This window comes from Hyaena hyaena, unplaced genomic scaffold (genome assembly GCF_003009895.1).
Source record: "Hyaena hyaena isolate Hyena2069 unplaced genomic scaffold, ASM300989v1 scaffold_39, whole genome shotgun sequence".
Lineage (NCBI taxonomy): Eukaryota > Metazoa > Chordata > Mammalia > Carnivora > Hyaenidae > Hyaena > Hyaena hyaena.
Genome location: NW_024080671.1, coordinates 2503152 through 2526711, shown reverse-complemented (window position 1 = coordinate 2526711; position 23560 = coordinate 2503152).

The window sequence follows — 23560 nt, the reverse complement described above, 5'->3', positions numbered from 1 at the left end:
TATTGGTCAAAGCATGTTTCAAGGCCAACCCCATTTCTGGGCTGAGGAAATAGTGTCTACCTCTTGGAAGAACTTCAAAGTTACATTGAAAAGGTATGGGTTAGAGGAGGCCATGAATTGGTATCACCAATGCAGCCATTTGTCATATTTGCATCCTTATTTATCTCATCCACTTATCATTTAGCCCAACCTCTGTCTCTTTTCTCCTCTCTACTCCTTTTTCAGAAAGGCCATGTCTTCTTGGACCCTTTTTAGGATGTTAAACATTTTCTAGTTCTCTTTCTATAATCACGATTCCTTTAATGAATTGTTTTCAGACACATGGTCTTCCTAAAATCTTCACCCTACATTATTCATACTTAGGCTTTTTTTTTTTTTTTTAAGTAAATTTTTACATTTGTTTAAAATCCTGGCTAAGACCAGAGAGTTGATAGCTACACTGCCTAGGATTAAGTCATAGCTTTACTACTTACTAATGTAGCTGGCAAATTGCTTCAAAGTAAACTCTCTTTGCCTCAGTATCCTCATCAGAGAAATGGGTATAATGGTACCCACTTCACAGACTTTTATGAGGATTAGTGGTTAAATATTTCTAAGTGGGACGAATAGTACCTGGTCATGTAGTAATTTTTAGTAAGTGTTATTATCATTACTTTTAGTTTTACTTAAAAATTTTTAAAAATTTTTTATTTATTTTTGAGAGAGGAGAGATAAAGCATAAGCAAGGGAGGGGCAGAGAGAAAGGAAGACAGAATCTGAAGTAAGCCCCAGGCTCTGAGCTGTCAGCACAGAGCCTGATGCAGAACTTGGACTCAAGAACCACAAGATCATGACCTGAGTCAAAGTCAATGCTTAACGGACTGAGCCACCCAGGTCCCCCTATCATTACTTTTATTAATCATCAAATGAACAAGAATGTATCCAGGCTCAGCATTTTGATTAAAAGGATTGACCGTTTGCTTGTCATTTATTTGCTGAGCAAAACTTCACCTCAGATCTGTGGCTGAGGAACCGGAGGATGTGCAGAGTTCTCGTATCTCTATGAACAATTAAAATCCACCTTGAGCTGTGCCTTCTCCTAAGCTTGATTTGTGGGTCTACATTGTCAAGGGTTAAACATTTCACTGCCAGCTCATGCTTCCCTTGCTCCTCTCTCTCTTACCATGCAGGTGATTTTGGAGTTTCTGTTTCTAGAAGAACATACAAGTGAGCTGAAGAGGGAAGGAAGAGAGAGAGGAGCATCAGCTACAATAGCTCTTGGTCAGTGTAGACTCTGTTTCTTTGACTGAGCCTGGTTAGGGTTGTATGGATCAGGTTCACTCTCTCTCCAGCGTCTGTCATTCTGTCAATGTTGGTCTATTTCTTGAGATGACACACACACAGGGCATCAGCTGGTTAATACACTCAACTCTGTCTGGCTTCCAATTATTGAAAATTCCTTCCAGATTCAGGCCTTAGGTTGTCTGTCAATCTTAGTTTATAAGGTCATAAATTTGCATCTTTTCTATCTTAACACAGTTCTTTCAGTGGGAGTTTGGTAGAAGCTTTGTACAAGACTTCTAGACAGAGGCCATTTTTAAACCAGAAACGTTGTTCACCTAATTGCCAAGTTTATTTGGCTCTTGTTTTCATTCAACCTAAAAATTTCGATGTGAACATTATCCAAGAATAACTCCTCCTTAAGTAAATATAGTATGTTATTGAATAAGAAGCACATCAAATTTTAAACTAAGAATTCTAAGGTTTCCAGAAAACAGGTTACCCTCTCATGGAGAATTTTTTTTTTTGGCAGTTGGGGGGAGTAAGTGACTTGTGACCCCCAAATGGAAACAAACTCTAAGATGCCAATGGTGATAGTTGGGTATTATTTTTGTTTAAAAAGTCTGAATATTGTAGATATAAGATTGTTATAACACAAGGAATATTATTTAATATTTACATTTCTCTGGATTATGTTTTTTTCTTTTCTTTTCTTTTTGTTTTTTTGTGTGTAGGCAGAGTTTGAGTCAATATGAGATGGAAAGATATTGTTTCTTCCTGGCTGAAAAGTAAAATTCTAAAATAGGTATTTTCAACTTATGCAGTTTTTACTTCCTAAATCTGTCACTAATCAGGGAATTGTGTGTGTGTGTGTGTGTGTGTGTGTGTGTGTGTATTTATGAGGGAGTTGTATTTTATGAAATTTTAATTTTGACGAATATTATTTGACATTTCTTCAGAGTGCTGTTTATGCCGACCCTGCATTTATCAAACTACCCATGAAAGGACAACAGAAAAAAAACTCACTTTTCATTCTCTGACTTATCTTGATTAGTATAATACACTATAGCTCCTTCCACATCATTGCAGGTGATGGGTATTAAAGAGAGCACTTGTTACAGTGAGCACTGGATGTTGTATGTAAGTGATGAATCACTGAATTCTCCTGAAACCAATATCGCAGTGTATGTTAACTAACTAGAGTTTAAATAAACATTTGAACAGCGCCTGGATGGCTCAGTCGGTTGAGCGTCCAACTTCTGCTCAGGTCATGATCTCACGGTTTGTGGGTTCAAGCCCCGCGTTGGGCTCTGTGCTGACAGCTCAGAGCCTGGAGCCTGCTTCAGATCCCCTGTCTCCCTTTCTCCCTGCCCCTCCTCCCTCCCTCTAAAAATGGATACATTAAAAAATTTAAATAAACATTTGAAAAAATTTGTAAAACGTCTTCATAAATTGTTTCAAAGAAAGCTAACCCCCAAATAATTCCAATATGTTCCTCTAAATAAGGGATAGAGTGTGGATTTCTGCCTATTGAGCAAGCTACTTGGTGGTCCTGATTACCAGTATTTCCCCAGTTGCAAACCAGTACACTTTAGAAAATAAATGTATTGAGAAGTACATATTTGTAAAATCTGACTCATAGCAATGTGGCCATTTGCAAGTAAGCAAACACACGATAATGAATTGATGAGCCCAAATTCAGTGAGTTTTTTAGATATATTTGAAAAATCAATCACATAGAAATTTGACTAAAAACAGCACTGTCATCAAAACAAAAACATAACAACCACTATTGTAATTTGACTCACTGGAAAATAAACTCCAGCTTTTTAATGACTTGGTTCAGTGTTATAAAGAACTCCTTCATTATACATATTTGTGACATATGCAGGTTTATAGAACTCCATATCTGAAATTGAATTAGATGGGACCTAACTGATTTGTTTCTGAATGGGTATAATTGTGTATATTTACTAGTAATAAAAGCGACTGAGTGGTGCCTGGATGACTCAGTGGGTTGAGTGTCCGATTCTTGGTTTTGACTCAGATCATGATGTCATGGTTCATGGGTTCAAGCCACACATAAATGCTCTGCACTGACAGTATGGAGCCTACTTGGGATTCTCTCTCTCCAGGTCTCTCTGTCCCTCCCACATGAGCTCCCCGCCCAAAATAAATAAATAAACCTTTAAAAACGTGATTGAAACAGTTTTGGAGTTTTGAAAAATCCATTAATGCATTCCTCCATTTCATTAGTAGTTTCTATAAGGGTACGATGCTCATCACGTCATCTTGTATGAACATCTCCATCAGATCCTAGTTAGGGAGGGTGTTTACACTAATCTGCTTTCTCCTTTATATAAAAAAAAAATTGTTGATCCATCTTTCTGTACTTTCACACCTTCAATTCTCACTTGGTATTGAAGAGACCTATCTGTCTCTTTGGTAATAATTATTTATATTTGAGATTTTTCTTCTATATGAACTTTTACTCTCATTTATCACCTTGACTCTACTGCTACATTATTTTTTTTACTTTTTGATGTTATTCTGCTAATTATCCTGATTTCCATGAGATAAGCACAGCTTTCGCAGTGATTTTAGATAGTACTTTGGTAGGCAAACATTTTTTTGACACAGTGGTCATGTTTTCTAAACCATTAAAAAGAAGGCATAATTGGGCAACCATAAGTGTATTTCTCGGAACAATAGGGGAGGAGATCTGAAATCGGAATGTGTTGGGAAATCTATGCTGTGTACTCACAATAATTACAGGGTTTGGTCAAAGAGAACAAACCGGTTGGCTGACCAACAGACTTGTAAACCATCGTGCTATTTGCATCAGTTTCTGCTTGGAATCTGGCAATCGAGGTTATAGCTCCTGAAAGAAATAATGTTTAATGTGGATTCAATGTTAGAGAAAAAACTAATTTTCAAGCTTCAGAAGTACCTCCAAATCTTGCTCTTTCTTTTTCTTCCCTCAATTCTTCAAATCAAGTAGTTATCACTCATACCATGTTCTGTGTAATTTGCCAAGTAGGAGATTTGGTGATGGATGAAACAGATATTCTTTCCCTTAACCTTAAAGAAGGCACTAACTTATCCTATGCCATGAGAAGTGTCTTGGAATGCCTGATTGAAAAACTGAATCAGAATAATCTGAATTCCATACTTATCATAAAATTATAAGACTGAGAACTCATTTTTAAAAGATGATTTGGGGAAAGTGAGAGAGTTGAATTATAGAAGGCAATAATTGGGATCTAACAATTTACATCAGAAATGATACATATATTAAAGAGCAGCTCTTGCTCTGACATGTGAAATTGCATCAGAAGTTTAACAATAATACTAATCGCATGCAAAGAATTATATATAAAACCAGGGAAAATGTTGTATCAAATTCTCCTGGAATAAGAGAGGTCAGCATTAGTCGTTGCTTGGTTTTTCTTTTCTAGCAATAGAAATCACTCTCCATTCTCCATAAACGGATGACGCATACAGCTAGTGTTCTCTGCTCTTCCTCTTTTTCTCTCCTTTAGATTTTCTCATTAGGCCCCAAACAAGTGGTTTGCCACTAATGCTTTTCTTTTATTCATTGTTATTGAAATAGACGTATCAGAGCCAATATTTCTTAAATGATATCATACTTTTATTACCCTGCTCTTTTTTCCACGTAACTCTAGAAACCATGAGTTACATGATGGAAGAGCTAAGTACCATCCCTATGGAGAAAGCTATTTCAAAGCCTTGGCTCCAGCAACTGCTGCCTATATACAGAATTTCTGACCACCAGACACACGAAGAGATTAGAACATTAACATATTTAATCAAAGACATGTACTTTTCAACCTAAAATACTCAATGCAAGTTAACCTATAGAGAATAACATTTTTACACAAAAACCTGCTGTGGCTCCTATTGTGGGGTCTTAGAGTCTGTCATTTATGTCAATATAGTTAAATCTTCAAATCATGAGGGAGTGGTGTCGTTAGGGTGGTGACTGGCTGTGTGAAGCTATGCTTCTTTAAGTTAAGACAGAATAACAGAACAGAAGTAATACATAATCGGACAATGGGACAATGATCTTGTCTCATTCTGGGCCAACAAATAAAATGGTTTCTCTTAGACAATAGTGGAGAAAAAAATCTAATTCTGATGTGGACCATAATACTTTAGATATATTGTTCTATGTTAAAAAAAAAAAAAAAAACCACTGTGTTAGATAAATTAGCATAATGATTTCATTTGAGTCTCTCCCTGTTTTCATTTGTGTTTGTGGAATGGGGATAGCCCCATCTGATATTTTTGTGGTGGAGGGAAATTAGCTTTTTCTCCTCATGCCTCTTTTATAGGCTTGGGGAGGAAGACATTTCACTTTTCTAAGCACCAGATTTCAAGAGAGTCAGGCAAAGTCTACGCATAAAATATGCAATGACTTAATTGATTAGCGAAGTGGCCTTTTCTATTCCTTTGCCAAAATAAGCTCAGAATAATATATCTTATGTAACATAATGCATCAACAGTCCTATTCCATAATAACAAACCCAAACATTTGTAATGTAGAATAATGGTGTGAGAGAGTATTTGTCTCTTACATTTTGTGATCAATCTTTTCATCTTTATTAGAGCTGATCCTTCAGGGGGCATAGTTAAGTAGAAAGTACAGATTATCCATGGATCTCATTGAAGGTAATGAATTTAATCTACTCTCTGTCAAGCTTGAATCAAGTTGTTAATTAGGAGGAAAATTGGCCAACTTAATTTCCCCCGCCCTTTTTTTTTTTCATTTTTTGTTCTCTAGAATATAAATAATCATGGATTAGACAAAAGGTCAAGAAGAAAAATAAGGAAAGGGGCTTGGATATTTCTGGGATTACAATTGAAGATGTTGAATGAGCAAGAAATAAATTGTCTTCTTAATTTTTCAGGGAATATCAAATTTCCTATTAAGACAATCCCTCTTACAAGAGAAATTTTAAAAAAATCAAAGATAAAAGTCTTTAGTAGAGTTTAGCTCTAATTTCCCAGAAATTAATTTTCACTATTTTTCATCTTTTATATAGTACCGTATTAGATGCTTTCATTTTAGATTAAATATATTTTTGTGTGTGTAATTTCCCACTTAATCTGTTCTGAATAGTTACAATGTGTAGGTCTGAGTAGCTAATTGCCTTTCTTGATTCCCTTTCGGATTTTTCAAACAATGTTTACAATTAATCACATTTTTTTTTTTTGCTGTCACTTGTTTGCTCTACCTCTTTGCTTTTAATGCCCCCTCCTTAGATGTCTCAGCCAAGAGCAGCATCATATTGACAACAACTTAACTCTCATGAATGCAAGCTGGTTTTCCAAGCCATTAGTGCCCTTCACCAGTCAAGTGTTGGACCACTAGAAATGAAGAAGCAGAACTTTGGTTTACATATGTTGACACGAACAACTCAGTTGCACCCGTTATGAGAGTAACTGCTTAGCTCATGATGAGTGACTAGGTCATCCAACAAGAAACAGAAATGGGCCCTCCATGGGAGCAGGGTAGTAAGGTGCTGACAGCTTAATGAATGACTTGTCTGTTATGACAGTGGGACACCTTGCAATGCCAAGTGCAAATATTTGAAAGAATATGCAATGCAGGAAATGTATATATGTTCTATATATAGGACACTTAGATTGCCTGTATCACTAACACATGGGCAGACTTTGAGAAATCTTATTTTATAATGTGCAACATCACCCTTGTCAGATACACTTTGAGATGTAGGGATAAATGGAGCATGACACTCAGAGTAAAATGGGAATTTCACTGTATGCACTTAGGGACTGGGGCCCTTAGGGGTAGATGAGCTCAACATAGAATAGTGCCCATATTTTTTACAGCTATAACTCTGATCTCATTTGTAATTTAATCGTAGACATCGCCAGGCACCATGTCAGATGAAATGAGTAAGGAGATAATTGTGAGATATGCCTTTAGGTAAAATTAAAGAGTGAGGCATGGCTGAGGAGACAATTGATCAGAGTAATATGAGGTTCACTTCCTCTGTCTAATTAGGAGATTGGCTGCATCAGTGTTGAAGAGCAATAAAATATCTGAGCTTGTAAAGAATAATATTATTTTTGGGGCACCTGGGTGGCTTAGTCGGTTAAGCGTCCGACTTTCGCTTAGGTCATGATCTCGCTGTAGTGGGTTCGAGCCCCGCGTCGGGCTCTGTGCTGACTGCCAGCTCAGAGCCTGGAGCCTATTTCAGAGCTGTGTCTCCCTCTCTCTCTGACCCTCCCCTCTTCACGCTGTCTCTCTCTCTCTTCTAGAAATAAATTAAATATATATATATATATATAAAAGAATAATATTATTTTTATTTTTTAAATTTTATTTCTTGTTTTGAATTTTTTTCTTTTTTTATAGTATATCTTGAAAGAGAGAGAAAGCATGGAGGGGAAGGGCAAAGAGAGAGAGGGAGAGAGAGAATCCCAAGAGGCTCCATGTTGTCAGTGCAGAGCGTGACACATGGCTGTATCCCACAGACCATGAGATCATGACCTTAGCGGGAAATCAAGAGTGTGATGCTTAGCTGACTGAGCCACTTAGGCGCCCCTGATAATATTTCTATTTTTTTCCCACTATTATTTTTAAATGGACTCCTTTTAGAGTTATAACTCAGATAATTTTTAATTAAATCAGCATAGGTAGATGACTGACTGATAGGTCTTCAAATAGATCCTGAGACATTCATCCACTCTTGCATGGGCTCTTGTAAATGCATTTGTTGACCATGATAAATAATTATGGAGACAAGCAATTAGACTCACCAACTATAGAGATTAGTGGCAATTTTAGAATCTGATGGGTTGAAAGTGGCTGCATGTAGACTAGAGCATGTGATATCTTCTAGTAAAGAAGTGAAGAGGAAGATGGGTGACAGGGAAGCACCTGACACCTGTAGACATCCACGCTGTTGAAATGTCCTTAGTGCTAACTCGTCAGCCAGATCAAACCACAGAGAAATCTCCTTCTTGGCTCATCATTACGTGCATTCCCATCCATTATTCATCAGTTTTACTGACAAATTGCTCAGTACCAGGTGCTTTGCCGCATGTTCTAGTTAATGGCATCCTGCCTTCAGAAATGTGCTGTATCAAAGTCCCAAACACAAACCTACAGACTGCTGTCCTTAGCTCTCCATTCATTCTCTGGCAACTCTCCCAGCAACACTGGCTTCTCAGAGCCTTGCTAAGACTACATTTCTTCCTAGCCACAAAGCAATTCTGTAGGAATAAAGGACTCAAACCAGTAGGAACTCACATGAAACGCAAAATAGAGGTCCCTTCAGCTGTTAGATCCTCCTTGCCTGGGTAGCCAGGTCTCAACATCTGGTATAAACTACTTGGCTGAAGCAACAGAATAGTATCTGGCTTTCCAATCATCAGAATACCATCATTTGGCCTCATGAATCGACCCAATTAGATCAGGGATCTCTGCTACTGGAAGATGGCTGGTATAACTTTGCTGCAAAATCATATGTCCCGACAGTACAGGCTAAGTGGTCTGCTAAACGTTTATTTTTCTTAGTCAGTTTTACAACATTTTTCAATATATGACTACCATTTATAAAATTGAATATATAACAAAGCATATAAAAACAGTGTGTGCTTCTGTGCCTTCTCACTATCTGTGGTCTTCTCTTTCCATGAAAACAGCTCTACATTGCACTACTGAAACACCCCCATACCAGAGCCATTCAGGACGCTTCACTCCTCTATCAGGTGGGTTCACCTGATCAATTCCCTCAACATTGCTAGTTATTTATAACTATTACCCCTCAACTGTGCCCTTTATTTCTATTCTGTCTTCTTTCATTCCAGGCCTGGTCTTCATAATCAGTGAGTTATCAATACTATATAGTAGCTTCATTTAAACATGCTTCAAAATCCTAGTTGGAATAAAACATGGGAGAAGTCTTTCCTTTTGCAATTAAGCTAGATGAGGACGTAAGCCATATAAATGTAAACTCTGTGACGGGTGAGTGGGATGATGGCTCTCCTTTGATGGCCCTTCCCTTGACGGAAGTTTGTCGCCTCTCAAAATAGGGCAGCAGCTTGGTGCTAGAAACAGAGGTGAGGAGTGGAGACATGTTAGAGACACCCAGAAACATCCAGAGATGAAGACACACCTCCTTGGCCGATGTCCTAATCTAGTAACTGGCTCATCTTTGAAAACTCTCAAAAGACTTGTTAAATGTTTCAGCCTGAAAGGAAAAAAATTTTTTTGAATATATGAACAAGGTCAAATGACAGGCAATGCATTTTGTAACATGTATGACTATGACAGGAAAAGAGCTAATTTTCTTAATATAAAAAACTTAATCAGGTCATTCAGGGAAACCAAACATTCCAGTGGAAATATCGTCAATGGACAAGAACAGAGAGCTGCTAGAAGTTTAAAGAGAAGTGAAATTTAAGTATGAAGTATTTATAATTGAAAATAAAACTGTATTTTTAAAGTTTATTTTGAGAGGGAGAGAGAGAGAGAGCAGGGGAGGGGCAGAGAGATAAAGAGAAAGAAGCCCAAGCAGACTCTGCACTGAGCCTGACACGTGACTCCATCTCACAACCTTGAGATCATGACCTAAGCTGAGACCAAGAATCTGACGCTTAACCAACTGAGTTACCCAGCTGCCCCTAAAACCATGTATTTTTAAAATAAATTAGTTTAATAAGGATCAGAAAGTATATCAAAGAGATTGTGGAGAACTGCACTCACATATCTGGAGGGAGTATAAACCCTCACCTGGTACAATTTGTCAAACTTTATGAAATTCTACCTAGGCATATTCTGAAAAAGAATTCCATTCTTATAATCCTGGTTATAGATTGGATGTACGTGTATACTTAGCTGCAAGAAGACATCTGTGTCATTGCTTACAAAGACAAGGGACCCAGAAATGATGAGTAAGTGCAGTAATGGGAGGTGACTGAACAAATTCTGGTAGTTCCAACAAACTCTATTGGTAGTTCCAACAGAGTAATAGGGAGCTACGGTAGTCAGAAAACAATGAGGAAGGTCCATTTGTATCAATATGGACTGACTTCCAAGATACAGTGAAAATGTAGGAAAGACAATGTGTATAAAATTCAAGCTGTGTGAAAAAGGAATGCAATACACATGTTGGCAGATATCCTCATTATTGTAGATTTTTACATAAAACTTTGTGGTAGTGATTGTATCTTAGGTGGGGAAATAGGGGACTGAAAATCATCGGCAGACAGAAAACATGGTTTTCACTGAATACTTATTTGTTCTCTTTAGGTTTTTCACTTTTGCATAAGTTAATCTTTTAAAAATCAAAAACATGTATGTCATGTATATATATTTATCTCTATGTGATGTGTTATGTATAACATATACTCATTGTATGTGACTATACCTAATATATCACATATAATAAAATATATACTACACACACACATACACACATACAACTCTCTGGAATAATCCATCTAAGGATTAGGAAGAAAAGAATCTGATCAAAAAAAGGTACAAGAGGGGCGCCTGGGTGGCTTAGTCGGTTAAGCGTCCGACTTTCGCTTAGGTCATGATCTCACGGTTCATGGGTTCGAGCCCCGTGTCAGGCTCTGTGCTGACAGCCAGCTCAGAGCCTGGAGCCTGCTTCAGATTCTGTGTCTCCCTCTCTCTCTGACCCTCCCCTGCTCACGCTCTCTCTCTCTCTCTCTCTCCTAGAAATAAATAAAACATTTAAAAAAAATTAAAATCAAAAAAAGGTACAAGAAAATGGTGATGACTAATACTGGCTAATTTTCTACTCTCTTACATCCAGGCAGTTGGAAATTTTCATTTAAAAACAAAATAGTCTCTAATTGATAAAAATATAGACCAGAGGAGATGATTTGTTTCCTGGGTGGGAGCAGAATTTCTGTGCTTGATATATTCTGCCCCATCTCTGAAAACCCTGAAGTATCCAGATAAGTGACATTTGGTTCTTTGTTTTTACTTTTTGTCATTGATTTTGAGGCGTTTCTTCCCTCCAGCTCTTTTCCTATTCAGAAGGAAGATGTGTCCACTGATCTACTTCTGTTTTATTAGTTTCCTCTTTTGATTCGGTGACCATTATAATATCACTTCATTATAAAAAAGGGTCAGATAGAATTGCAAAAAGAGAGGGCTCCCCCCCCTTCATAAATATTGCTGTCATTTCATGATGGCTGCATTCACTCAATGGCTAGCATGAGTCACTTCAGCAACTGGCCCCTAGAACAGGGATCCTTAATCAGTATAAAACCATACTTTTCAGGGTTTACTCTTCCAACCTTAGAGCCTAAAGTACTATCCAGAAAGCAATTAGTTCTCTCTCTCTTTCTCTCTCTTCCTCTCTCTCTCTTTTAAAACTAGTTGCACATGACAATTAGAATCTCCATAGTATCTGAATATTCAGCCAAATGACTTTCATGGTTCTTATAAGTTGTGGACCCAATGTGCTCTGCTTTCATTTATCTCATTCTTCCTTCCTTCATTTCCTTACTCTGATAAGTATAATTCCTTCCATCAGGCTCCTTTTTACCATACCCACCCAACCCACCATAATTCAACTTCTAACCATTGAACTGCAGACTTTAAGGCCCCCATTCCATCAATCACAATCCACTTTTACATAACCAAAGTAAACCAAAGCCTGGCAAGATGGCTTCTCCCTTAGGCTTTTCATCTTTCAGCCTGGGAAGCACTGTGGCAAATGTGCTAGTTCAGTATTTCTTTAGGTCATTATTTCTGCAATTAGCCCTCCCTCTCATCCTCCATGACTACTCCTCTGAACCTTCACTTCTTTTCACAAGCCAGCTCTCCTAATCTCTCTCACTTGATATCTTGCCCTTTGCTCATTAACTTCTTCAACTTCCTGCCCCCTACCCACACAACGAATTGCATCTGTGCCCCTTCTTTTCTATCTTGGAAGGACTGGAGTTCCTTCTACAAACCAGACTTGTGCATACTCCTTTGCTTTCCATCCCATTTCCTTCTGAGTTCAAGATGACCTCGGGAACATCAGGTTCCATTGCTAGAGTGGCTCATTCCCAATTTCTCCTCTTCTGTGGCTCTTTGCTTCTGTTAGCTTAAACAAACAAGCAAACAAGCAAACCAAACCAAAACAACAACAACAATAAAACACACGGTGTGTGTGGGGGGGGAACTTCTTTAACTCTTTGGTCTCCAATGATTTGAGCCAGAAATCAAGCATTCTCATCACTGCCTCTGCCTGCTTACGGGTACCATCTGTTCATTATCCATTTCTATAAAGCAGTGCTTCTCAAAGTTTAAAGTGCTCCTTGGGATTCTGCTCAGAGGTAGATTCTGATTTGGCAGATCTGAGGTGTGGCCAGAGTGTCTGCATTTCTAAGAAGCTCCTGGCACTGCTGATGATGGTCCCCCGCCCACTTGTGGTGTGGAAGATTAAAGATGCGTTCAAAATACTTGGTGTGATTTCAGGAGCAAATTTCAAAAGACACACATGATTATTCTCCATATCTTGTATCCAGTTGCTTGGAGACAACATTCTAATCCTAATATTGACAATGTCATCACCATTGTTTCATTGATCAAGCTGCTAAATTAGGTTTATTTACCTATGTTATGTCATTGGTCTTTATGTTCCTGTGAACATATACTAGGAAACTGGAGTTTAAAGAGGTTAAATGACTTATTTATAGGCCAAATTGACAAAAAAAGAAAAAAATGGTTAGAATCATCATTGGTAGAATAATATTCCAAATCTTTATTAATATCCTAAAGTATTTTGAATGTATACTTCAGTTTCCCTTTTATTTATCACCTTATTTTCTTTTTCTCTTCTATTTAATCCCTCTTCACTCACAAGAATGGGTGTTAGAAAGTAACTTTTGTTTTTAGGGAAGAAGAAATTTTCCATTTCTCTACAGAATAAGAACACAGGGAACAAGGCACTTAACTTGGCAATGCTCTTATAAATAACAATAAAATTTGGTTCTGAGGTCAGATTGATTAAGTTTAAAACATGGCTTTGCCTCCTAATAATGTGACCAAATTATGTAACTTCTCTGTACCTCAAGTTTCTTGAAAAGGCAGGGAAATAATAAAATTTTCATCATAGCTTATGACAAAGACGAAATTGAGATAAGACTTCTTATAAAATAGACTAGCATCTGGCAAGTGATTGATGCATCTCAGTAGTTACTATGTATATTATTATTACTGTTATTATTACTATTATTATTATGGATTTTTAAAAATTTCCTCCTGAGATAATGGCTGGGATTATGGTACTTGAGACTGAAAGATATAATTTAGCCAAATGAGCTGTCATTTTGGTTTGCTAGTTCTGTCCACAGACTGAGTCTGAAGAACTCCCCTGGTACTTGAAATTCTGCAGACCAATTTCTCCTCCATCTCTAATCCTCTGCAAGAAGATAGAGAAGTTAATGAATTAGCTTGATCTATCTCCTTAAGCTTTACTGTCATCAGCAAATTACCCTAAAGACTATTATAAATGGACTTTACAAATTAGAAATCATGACCTTAAATTACTTCCTTCCTCCCTCTATTCTCTCATTTCAAAAACTTGCAAATCGACTACCAATCAACTTAGCTCTGTCAGACAAAATTTAATCAGGCGTTTCTTATACAGAATTGTGTACAAAAACTCTTTAGTAGGATTTGTAGTTTTGTTTGTTAAGATTATCCAGTGACTTCAACTGTACCAATTATTTAAAGGAAAAAACAAAAACCTTGGTCATCATTGAGGATTCTTATAGGATTAGAGTCACTGATACTTTGAATCATTGTGTTTCTTGTTGATTTTGATGGGGTTTTGGGGTGTTGGTGGGGTTCATGGGGTCCAGAGCTGAGAGTCAAGAAAGAATTCTTGAAGATGTCTTTGGTGCAAAAAGGTGATTTTATTAAAGCACAGGGACAGGACCCATGGGCAGGAAGAGCTGCATTGGGGTTGTACAGCCTGACTGCTTAAATACTGTGGAGTTTGGGGGGAAGTAAAGTCAAGAAAAAGTTTCTTAAAGGGATATCCATATGCTAATGGACATTTACTGATTACTGGAGTCCTAGCTATTGTCAAGCTAAGGTTGTTTTTCCCCTACAGCAAAGCATTATCATTAAGATAGTAGGGAGTTCCTGATTATGCTATTGATGAGATATTTGTAAACTGATGGAAACAATCAGTTTAACCATTTGTTTTCTGTTTTTCCTTTGTTCTTGGGCAGGCAGGTGTGCCTGTGGAATATCACACATATCCCACCGTGGTGGGGGTGGGGGTTGTGATGGTTGTGCTACCTTGTGCTTGGTCCTCAGCTTCCCTTATGGCCCCTCATCAATTTCATTTGGTAAATTGCCTGAATTGATATAATTGACAGACTAACATTTATTTTTCCACCTAACTGTACAAAGAGAAATTATATATGTCCAAGAGGCATTTTTAATACCTACATATATAAAAAAAATTAGTAATGCTTCTGTTAGCAAAGCAAAAAGGTGATTTCTTTAAACTGACACAGTAAATAATGTCATTATTTTTAACAAATGATAAATTTGTAAGGCTGAGATTGATCTTTGAAGATAATGAAATAAAAAACTTTTTTTTTTTTTCCCATTCATTGAGTTTTCGAAAGTTAAGTGCCAGGGCGCCTGGGTGGCTCAGTCAGTTGAGCATCCAACTTCAGCTCAGGTCATGATCTCATGGTTCATGAGTTTGAGCCCCACAGCAGACTCAAGGCTGTTGGTGTAGAGCCGACTTCAGATCCTTTATACCCCTTTCTCTCTGCCCCTCCCCCACTCACCTTCTCTCTCTCTCTCTCTCTCTCTCTCTCTCTCTCTCTTTCTCAAAAATAAGTTAAACATTAAAATAAGAAAGAAGGAACAGAAGAAATTTAGGTGTCCTGACTGCTGTCATGGAGGGGCAGATAGGACAGAAATAGCAGATCAATTTCACTTTTCCTGTATGAACACCACTTCTGAATGAATACCAACATTTAATTTGACTTCATTTTAGCTCTCATCCACAACTGGGGACAAAATTGACCTAGCAAAAGAAAGCATCATTACCAGATGTCATTTGATTTTAATAAAAATGTGGTTTGTATTATTGTTTTGCCAGGGTGTGTTTTGTTTACAGCTTTCTTAAGCTCACTTGGTCACTCCCTATATGAATATCTGCTCAAGAAATACAGCTTTTGTTACTCTGTAATGGCCTGTGTCTGCTCTCTGGTTCAGATTTCAAATGTGTCTGCCTCCATAAGTTTCCTCTGCATGAACACGGTTGGGAGTGCAGGCTAAATCTGGTTAAAGATGGAAAGAAGATCACCTGCATATACTATATTGCCTTCCAGATGCCTCAGTATAATAATTTCAGAGGCTAAAGGAGAGAAAAGCAAATCTCACAGGAATAAAGAGAAAGCATTGAGACGAAACAATGTTAGTATTGTAGGGCATAAAAAATAAGATAGAGTCCTGATAACTAACTTAGCAACATCAAAGAAAGCTGAATTCTAATTTGATACTGGGGCAAGGCCTAAAGATAGATACCTGTGTACATGGCAGAACTTCCTCCCAGTCTGGAATCAGGAAGAGAAGGCATTCTTAAGATGAGGGTAAAGGAAGAAGAATTGGTCAATGGTTTTAAAAAGAATAAATGGACAACCAGATCCTCTTATCATTCTGGCAGCCAGGAGATCGTCCCTGTGGTTGAATATTGCAGATGCATTCTCTGGGGTAAACCAAATGGGATCTGGCCTGGGAGACATCAGTTGATGATGAGGACTTTGTGTGAAAAACAGACACTGATTACAAGTTTACATGGTGAACTTAGGGTCCCAGCTTTGTTTATTTATTTTTTTTTTAAAGTTTATTTGTTTATTTTGAAACAGAGAGAGAATATCCCAAACAGACTCTGCACTCTCAGTAATCTCATGGTTCATGAGTTCGAGCCCTCCATCGGGCTCTGCACTGAAAGTGTGCTTGTTATTCTCTCTCTCCCTCTCTCTCTGCCCCTCCCCTGTTCTCTCTCTCTCTCTCTCTCAAATAAAATAAAAATTTAAAATACAGACAGACAGACAGACAGACAACCAAATTCATTGTTGCCACAGGGGAGGGGTGGGGGGGATGTGCAAAATGGTTGAAGGGGAGTTGGAGATACAGGTTTCCAGTTATGGACTGAAGAAGTCATGGAAATAAGAGGCACAGAGTAGGGAATATAGTCAAAGATGTTGTAATAGTGTTATATGGTGACAGATGGTGGCTATACTTGTGGTGGGCACAGCATGAAGCATAGAGTTCTTGAACCACTATGTTGTACACCTGAAACTAATGTAGCAATATGTATCAACTATATTCACACTTTTTAAAAAAACTAAAATAAAAATAATAAATAACAAAGTAAAATAGATGGGCTTTGGTAAAGAATTTTCCAAAACTTGGCCTGGGTGGCTCAGTCGGTTAAGCATCCGACTTCGGCTCAAGTCATGATCTCATGGTTTGTGGGTTCATGCTCCGTGTCAGGCTCTGTGCTGACAGCTAGCCCAGAGCCTGGAGCCTGCTTCAGATTCTGTATCTCCCTCTCTCTCTGACTCTCCCCTGCTCACACTGTCTGTCTGTCTGTCTGTCTCTCTCTCTCTCTCTCAGAAATAAATAAAACGTTAAAAATTTTTTTTAAAAAAAGAATTTTCCAAAACTCATAAAAATCTTCAAACCAAATATGCAGGAAGCTTGGTAAACTCCAAGAATTCAAAATAAAATAAAAGTACGTAGGTACATTACTGTAAAATGGATTGAAAAAAGTCTTAAAAGAAAGAAAAGTAGGGATGCTTGGCTGGCTCGGTCAATGGAGTGTGCCAGTCTTGATCTCAGAGTTGTGAGTGTGAGCCCCATAATGGGTGTAGAGATTACTTTAAAAATACAACCTTTAGGGGCACCCAGGTGGCTCCGTTGGTGGAGCATGTGACTCTTGGTCTCAGGGTTGTGAGTTTGAGGCCCAGGTTGGGTGTAGAGATTACTTAAAAATAAGATCTTAAGAAAATATTTATTCTAAAAGGTCATTGTAAATGAAGGGGAAACTTGTTAGTCAAGGTAAATCTAATGGACTGTAATAAAATGTGAAAATCTGAAAAAAAAAATGGAGCAGTAGCAAAGATTTAGAAGTAGCCACTTTTATGAAGCTAAATACCTATTCTTGTCAAAAACTCCATATTTTATTCATTATGCTAAATCAGGTTTATAATAAGTATCTCATTTGGTTGTGAGTCCAAATGTGTAACTCCCACCTTCCTCTTTACATACTGGGTGTAAAGAACCAAACAAGTGTTTTGACCTCATGCATCTAAGACACCTGGCTTATTTGGGAGAACTTGAACTTGTGTTCCATGGGCAGAATTAACCAGATAATTGTCTCCCGATCACCACACATGTCAGTTTAAATCTGGCTCAGACTTTATGTACCCTTTCCTCGTGGTTTCTTTCCAACACTATCACTTACTATCTGGACTGTCTTAAGACACTTAAATGTTCCCCATTCTTTAAAGTCTCTACCCACCACCCACCGCACCCAGGAGAAGCTATGTTAATGGCAGCCCAAGGAGAGACCTGAAAGAGGGAAGGAAGTAAGACAGCTGTACTTTTTAACTCCAGAAGCAATGCAGGGGACCAGTTGCTGGAATCACTTCTTATTTTATTCCAGTGGCTTTTCTGGTGGAAGAGACACTGGTTTGGTCTCCTCCAGCAGAAGGTGAACATCTGGAGTTGATCTTTCTCAGTTTAGGAAAGAATTGTTGTCAGCAATTTGCAACCACTCGTAACCGTTTTATGGAAGATGAGCATTGCCGAGACAGCCTGACTAAAACTCCTCATACCACCCTGAAAATGGGCTGTTCCTCCCTAATGAGAACTTGTTGATTGTTCGCTGCACTGGCCTGGCTTTTGATGCAGTTTATGTGAATTCTTATGACAAATCAAAGGCTGGAGGTCACTCCCTGCTTGTCCTATATGAAAGAGCAGCTCGTTTTGCAAGAGATAACCAAACAGCTATATCCCTCTCCTTACTGTGTTCATGTTCTCATCAAACCTCACCTTTGATGGGATAATATAGGTATCATCTACCAAAGATCTACCAGAAATCATCTCTTGCGCCCCAAGAGGGAAGACCTGCTCTCTATTTGGGCATCCTCAGCCACAAGCTTGTCTAATCTTCACACACCACCATCCTGACCTTGTGGGGCAAGGACTATCAACAGTGCTGGGCACTGGTAAAGCCAGCATCCCCTCTCGAGCTGATAATGAGGAGACGCATGAATTGGCCTTTTCAACCAGCCTCGTGGTGTCCAGCCAGAGTTTATCTTCAGTTTTAAGGAAGGAAAAGCTGAAGTTGGCTAAAAGCTTTTCTTTATTCTCTCTTCCCTTGATATCCTATAAGTCACCAGGGGAGCTGAATATTGCAAAATCCTGTCATGGAACAGCAAGCTGATAAACTGAAAAACAAAAACAGATGTGGAACAGAGAAAGCTTCTGGACACTTGTTTCTTGCTTTGGACTGGTTCATGTACCGAGGTTCTTTAACCCTACTCCTACTCAGAAAAATCTAATATTCCTCTGCCTCTATCACAATCCTTGGATAATTCACATCTTCGGAAACTCACCTCTCCCACATTGAAGCCAAGATTAAGGAATGGGAAAATGCAAAATAAAAATAACATGTGGCATTTATTGCATACATATGTACCAAATGCTCTACAGGTAATATTTCGTTTAAACACTGATAGGGCAGAGAGCTCACATCCTGGAGCTCAATGACCCAGAGTCAAATCCTAGCTGTCGCTCTTAATAACTGAATGGCCTGGAGCAAGTTATTCAACTGTTTTTTTGTCTCAATTTTGTCACCAGAGTAAAGGGAATAATAATACATGTATCTCCCTCTTTAAGAGTTCACACTTGCACAGTGCATGGAACAATGTCTGACATGCTGTAAAACCTCAATACGTGTAAACTATTAATCTTATTATAATGCAGTGAAATAGGTAGTCATATCAATCCTCAGTGACATTAAGCCACATGTGAAATATGCAGAATTGAGATCAATCAAAGCCCTTGCCTGTTGGACTCTACGCCCAAAGTAGTAAATACGAATGCCACACAGTACAACTTTCAAGGCAAAACCAAAATGGAGACACCCCCCCACCCCCACCAAACTAGGAACATCACAGTGATTTTTACATATGTGTGGGCAACAAATATAATTCAGGCTCCAATTTCCAATGTTTTCCATCCACAGATGGATGTGAATTCTACAGATTTTGTCAACTCCTACTTGCTTGATGAAGGTACAACTGGTATTATCATTCTAGAATCGGAGAGGTAGAAAAGACATACATTTTTCCAAAGGACTGATCTCTACCCTAAGAATGAAAACAAAACAAAACAAAACAAAACAAAACAAAACAAAACATTAGCTCATCCTGTGGATGGAATAACTAGAGAGGGTAGATATATGTCTTCATCCTGTTTCACCTGAGATTTATCACCTGGGAATCTACCAACTTCAAGTGATAGAAGACACTATGAATGAAAGTAATTCCCTCATAATGAACTGAGTATAGAGTACTTATTATGTGACATGACAAGAATCCCCAAGAGAGGGTGTTTCCAGGTTAGGGTATTTCGGTGACTCAAGCATGTTAATTCAGTAAATCAAGGATTTCCGTTCTTCCACTTAACCACCTTTAGCATATTACCTTTAATTCCCAGTCTTGTCCTCCTATAGTGGTGTGATGGCTATATCATCAGCCTGATATGTAACTGGTCCCATAACCTAAGCCAGCTTAGACATGTCCCTCATTTCTGACCACGGGTATATAAAAGAGACATGCCACTTTCAGAAGCAGCCTTTATTTTTACCTTCCTCCATCCTTTTTACACCCATTAGGGTTAACAGAATGGAAATACAGAAATAGCCTGGATTCAACATCAGGGGATCTACTGTATCCACACCAAATTGTCTAGTACTACATAAAAGAAAATGACACTGTTCTCTTATTTAAGCAACTACTACTTTGATTCTCTTCTGCTTATTTCCCAATCAACATCCTAATGATAGTGTCCCTGCTAGTTTCCCCAATAACCTATACTCAACACTGCAGCTGGAATGATGGCTTACATATAAATCAGTTAATTTCACTGTCCAGTGGCTGCCATTGTTTTCATTCCACTGAGGCATCATGTAGTCCCCTCTTACTTTTGATCTATATGATACCCCTCTGCTCTATACAAATTGTATTCCAGCATTCCTGACCTTCTTTTTATTCCCAAGGGGAAAAACAAAACAAAATACCACCATCATAAATGTCAGCCTCACTCTAGGTCTTTATGCTTCCTATTCTTTTTATCTTTCCTCTCCTCCCAAGGACCAGCCTCAGCTATCATCTCCTGATTGAGGTCTTTCTTGAGCATCCTTTCTAAAGGACACTTCATCACCACTCATTCACACTGTTTTATTTGCTCATAGTTCTTAACAGCATCTCAATTTTCTGTTCTAATCATTTGGTTACTTACTGGTGTGCTATGCCTTCTACCATTAAAAAAAATGTAAGCTCTTGGAAAACTAAAACCTCACATACCTAGACATATCAGTTCTGTAAAAGCACAGCACTATGTAATTGATATCAACCACTTTTTGCTTAGTTTTCTGGATCCACTTTCACATCACTCCATAAGCATTCAGATTGCTTGAGGGTACCTGTTAGCTGGAGCCTTATTCCATAAATGATTTTGTGTCCCCCCGCCCCCGCCTCCATGTGATGAAGATTTCCAATAGATCCCACACTTAAGTGCCTCTAGTAATCAGATACTGAGAGAATTCTTAAATAAAATCATAAAGAAACTTAGAAGGATTAGGCAAGAAGCAGCTAATTGGGAGAATAAACATCCAAAATGATGTTCAATTTGGTTGAAAATAACCAGGATCTACAGCATGACTCCGGGAAAGATTGCGGAAGTCCTTGACTTCTGGCTTAATTTGCAATCCAACCTAGGGAAGATTGTTAAACTCCTCGTCAGTTGGATGGACCTGTTCTAATAAGTGGATTGAGAATCTCAAGGTACAACAATTTCAAGTCAAAGTGGGAGAACTTTTCTGTGTGTTTCCAGTTATCTTTAAAAATTAAAAACAGCTCTGCCTGTAGCACCCTGGTCTGGTTGGAGAATGGAAGCATTCCCAGCAAGTGCTTGTGTGAGGGCAAAACAAAGCTCAGAAAGCGACAAGGAAAAACCAACCTTGTCTTTATCTGCACAATGGCAGTCCATCAGTTGCACTGATTTTCAAAAATTGATTTTATGATTAAAGTAAATCTAACGTAACGTATCTTTAAATGCTCTCTTTCTTTATTCATTCATGTGACAATTGTCTTCTGTTTGCATGTTGTGAGATTGGCCACACAGAACTAAAGCTTCAATTTTTGTATGGTGAACAGATGAACGGATGTCCAATATAGAATAAGACACTTCCTTGCAAATTCTACATACCTGCATTAAGTCACAGAATTCTATAGTAGTTCTCTGCCAGCTTTCTAATGTTTCAAGCCTGTTTTCACTCTATTATTTTTCTCTAAGCAGACTTAACCTTAGAAACCAAATAATGACATCCTTCCTAGAAGAAAAAAAAAGTTTCCTCAAATTACTTGAGCGGACTTCCGTCGATGTTTTATTTTCAATAAACCTTGAGGCAAATAGCCACTTTTGAACCTTGCACTTTGCCCCCTGAGTTTCACAACCTGGCGAAAGATCAATACCAGAGTCAAAAGTGTCAGCAAAAATGAAAATGATATGCACAAATTGTTATTTATACAAGTCCCCTGATTTTGTTTACTGAATTTAATATAAACTTTGTCTTTTGATTAAAAGCAAATGTTCCAGTTCTCTGTAGGGACCTGCTGTTCTAGATGATTATATCTTAAAAAGAAAAAGAAAAAAAAAAAAAAACAACCCTGCACAGGGCAAGCATTAACAGAAAGAGGCAGATCCCTAGCAGGAATTCCTTTGGTATTAAATAGCGGGAGATAATGACTAGGCCATGTGAGTATGTGGGCCAGAAAAAGAAAGAGAAGATCACAGAAGATTCACGCTTTACTTATGAAGGTCTTCTGAAATATATATCATTCAAAACAATTGGTGTAATATAGCAAAATTAATAAAAATTGTCCTTTTGAATTAGCTTTACTACTTCTTGAAGTGTACCAAAATGAAGTGATTGGAGAAGTGTACCAATACTGTCTTTGCTAATTATGGCTCTTTATTCTTTACAGAAATAACAAAATTAAGAGGAAAACCTTAATAACAAGGCAACAAAGAAATGGTTATATTCATTTATTATAAAAATAAATCTACTATAGTATTTTATAGACTATTTAATTTAATGATAAAAATGATGTCTTCATGTATATAAAAAGCAAGATCCTAACACCACACATACAATGTGATTCACCATTTGTAAAATCTACCACTTATATGGACATTAATGTTTATAAATTAATTGGCCTATTTCTCTGGTGTTGAATCTACAGATAATTTTCATTTTCCTTATTATGTTGTTTTTATTTTTAAATTTTTTCCAAAGAATGCATATTGCTTTTATAACTAAGAAGTGATTGTTAAAATGGATGCTATGCTGTTTAAAGTACTCTCTAGACACAAAAAGAAAACCTATTGAGTTTATCAAGACCCTGTATGTTTCGTAGAGCCTAAGTAAGTATATGGCAATGAATTCTAAACTCACTTGTGTCTTGTGTTCCTTTTTGACCCCCACACCACGAGAGTAAATCTCAACTCTTTAATTCAAAGTATTAATAAACACCTGTGACAAATTCAGTCCTGGCTCTAGACATTGCTAAGAATTTCAGTAGTCTTTAATTCTTGTCTTCAAGGAGTTTACAATCTTGCTGGGGAAAACAGACTTACTGTTTGAAATATTTACAGAATAATTAATGGACAGTTTGTGTGGTCCTTACCAATTGTGCGGTCAGTTTCCTGGGTATATTCCTCTACTCATATGATGTTAAAGCTTAAGAGAGTGGAAGGGATCTTGTGAATTAATTAACAAGAACAGGCAATAAAGCCACAGTTGAATTGTTTACATTGTATTCAGTGCAGCTCATATTAAGTCATTTAAAACATGGAAGTGAAATGTACATCTTCTATTTGATTTTAGTTGTTAGGGAATTAAAATTAAAACACCCAGATTGTATCACTTAGCACAAGCTTAGGTATTCC